Source organism: Odontomachus brunneus, unplaced genomic scaffold, assembly GCF_010583005.1.
Source record: "Odontomachus brunneus isolate Ranch 3 - 2012 unplaced genomic scaffold, Obru_v1 Obru_scaffold_102, whole genome shotgun sequence".
Taxonomy (NCBI): Eukaryota; Metazoa; Arthropoda; class Insecta; order Hymenoptera; family Formicidae; genus Odontomachus; species Odontomachus brunneus.
The window spans coordinates 102,336-105,579 of NW_022639552.1; the positions used below are offsets into that span (position 1 = coordinate 102,336).

General features: G+C 48.7%; 1 protein-coding gene across 10 annotated transcripts in view; it reads right to left on the reverse strand.

The window, feature by feature from the left end:
* The window catches only part of LOC116848923 (serine/threonine-protein phosphatase 4 regulatory subunit 1-like), a 183,521-nt gene that overhangs the window by 31,346 nt on the left and 148,931 nt on the right, over nucleotides 1–3,244 (reverse strand). The window lies entirely within an intron of this gene.

Here is a 3,244-nt window from a genome sequence, read left to right on the forward strand (position 1 = left end):
CTCTCTCTCTCTCTCTCTCTCTCTCTCTCTCTCTCTCTCTCTCTCTCTCTCTCTCTGATAAGGCAGTTCCCTTCTTTCAAGCGTACTGATTTACAAATTCTCATTTAACGTACACCGTTGTGAATTATTTTTGCAATGTTAAATATAACGCATCCCAACCATTGCAACTTATTGTGAATTAAGGATTAAATTGGATCCATCAATCACATCAATCGGTAATATTTAAGAGAATCTTTCTTTTTATCATTTAATTGCAATTTCTGGACTGAAGTAGAGTCATGATTCTTCCCATCGAAAACGACAAACCTCAACTTACCTCGATCAAATGAAAAGTTGTATCGGTGGAGTGACTTACTTTTGCGTTTAAGATGTCCTAACGGGAAAAATAAGCGCAGAATCCATGCCAACAACAATTACAATCGTCTGACGCGTACGCTCCTGAACGGAACGCGCTGGCATCTTAATAATTCGGGAGACGCTCTCGCGAGAGATATGAATGGGAGAAATAGGAATGGCGTGGCGTTGTTTACCGTCTAGCAGGAAAGAAGTATCCGCGTGAACGACGAGAAAGACGAGGGGAGAAGACCGAGAGGACGTAAAAGGGTACGGCACGGGAAGAGAGAGAAAGAGAGAGAGGGGTGTGGGGAAGGGAGAGCGACGACGGGTAGGGAGGGGGATTAGCGGAGTCGGGAGAGTGGCGAGGAGCAGACCACAGAGGATCTGGTACGAGAGACTGGAACCCCAGGATTCGAAGAAAGAAGAAACATAGAGTCAACGACCCAACGAGGAGAGCCGCCGCAGTATGAAGTCGCGCTCGGGACTTTATTGCGCGCTTTCGTCTCGCGCACAGAGTCCTCTACCGCTACCGATATAGCCGATAGTGAGAACGCGCGATTAACCGGAATCTCCCTCGATTTGAGCAGTACGTAGTGTGAGCTGCCTACAACAAGCTGCGGGTGTTCGTGCAAATATCATTTTCAGGACATGGCGGTTGCGCTTCAGCCGTCGGCTTTAATAGAGGATGTACCATATTATGCTTTAAACTCGACATTTTTCAAGGCTATTGCAAGCGAGACGCGTGAGAAGTCTCGAAATATCACGTGTCTTACCGTCAGAAGACCGCGCGCGCGTAACCGATTTGACCGCGGTTAAGCATCGAATATTGATTTTATCGGGATCATTGAGAGGTTCTCACCCTTGGCCGTCGCGCCGCCACGGCGGGGATGCAGCAGCAACCGTCGCGTGGATCGTGTGTAAGCCAACGTGGACTTTTTTTTGTTTTGCGAGACGACATGGCGCGGCGCAGCGCGGGCATGCGATTTCCTGTCACATTCCTCGCCTCGGATTCCAACGCGCGGGCTTCCATCGAGTCGTATGAATGACCGTCGCGGCAACGTGGGTACGGTCGTCGATCTCCTGACGTCATGTCGGCGACAGCGGCGGCGGTCGTGTTACGACCGTGCGACCGTTATGTGACCGATTGGCACACGATTACCGACAGAAACGAATGTGAGCACCTGCGTCGCGTCGCGTCGTGTCGTGAGAGATTTGTCGATTTTATTTTCCGCGCTTTGCGAGCCGCATACCTCTGTGTACGACAGAACGCAGAGCCTTTAATGACATGAGTCGTTTGATGTGATTTTAATGCGTACATACCTATATTTGTGTGCCACTCTTCTCGATAAATGATATTATTTAAATTTATCTGAACATAAGATAGATCGCATTTTGCGACTTTGCAAAAACTTTTGTTTTCTTTCATATTTGCTCTACTGAGCGACACTGTACGCACGAATACTCGAAAATCTCGTCGAATTTTTAGACTTATCAAACACATTGTACGCAGTGAATATATCTTGCGTCGCGCTCTATCTCTTCTCCTTATCTCCGACGAAGCGCGCGCGCATTACGGCCCGTACGAGTCAATTATGTGCGCGCTCGGCCGAATTAACGACGAGCGGAGGAGAGTGAGACACGCGTCAAAAGACGCGCACTTGTATCGTTATTCATATCGTGACACGACAAGAACAACCAGCTGACCGAGTAGAGCGAAGCAGAACTGAGCATAGCTGCACTAAACTAAACTGAGTTAAGTACAGCAGAGTTGCGACGCGAGCTAAGCTAAACTGAGCTGGACAAAGCTGAACAAAACACAGAGCAAAGCTCAGAAGCGGACTAGAACAGTGCGCGCGCGCAGTGCTGTCGGGATAATTCTGAATCGGTGCGATTAAAAACCTGGCGTGGTTTCGGCGAGGGAGATTGATATGGAGATTAAAGAGAGTTCTCTGCCGACTACGAGAGCGAGAGCGAGGTGGAGAAACGACGAGAGAAGGAAGAGGGAAGGGTGGGAGGAGAGTGGGAAGGGATCTTCGAGGGATTACGAGGAACGTACGAGAGAACGAGACATAGAGAGGGATACAAGAGTGTAGGGGACGGGGTGAGAGGGTGGAGGAGGGACGGGGAGAGGGTCAGTAGCTCCGCGTTCTCATGCATTCCGCTCTGTTATGGCGGCCAGGCCGCGCTCAGACGCTTCGTCCGTCCTGGTCGTGTGCACATGCACACATCCGAGGCACCGCCGAGTGCGGGCCGGCCTCGTTGCCCTCGCTGAAAGAGGAGAGGAAGAGAATCGGGGGGAAGACGGAGAGGGACGCTCCTCTGTGTGTGTGTGCGTGTGTGTGCGTGCGTGCGTGCGTGCATGTGCGCGCGAGTACGCGATGTTTATCGAGTATTCGGGGACATGAGTTCTCTAAGAATACCGAGCTTTGTGATCATTCACGCAACGCGTCTCATTGCGGATTACACATCATGCCGCAAATATGACTGTAACAATGTTCGGTATAGCCGAATACTTGATATTTCAATATCGTCTACTACAGCCTATACTTCGTCTATAAAATCTTTCTCCAAGTTATCAAACGAGCATATAATGATTATACTTCTCGTTTGCGATCGTTAAACCACAATTTTGCTCTGCTAAATTCACTATGTGTTTGGTTTATTAATTTTGATTGGTCTTTGTGGCTACTTAGTCTTTTAGTTTCTGCGTAAATCTTCCTCAACATGTATGCGTATAAATACATGAAGGTCGGTAACGTTTGATCTTCGCGCGACGCGCAGTTACGCATAAGTAGAAAATAGAACAGAACGATAAGTAGGATAATAAAAGAAAAACAGAATTTGCGGAGCAAGAAAATTCGCAAAGAGAGAGAGAGAGAGAGAGAGAGAGAGAGAGAGAGAGAGAGAG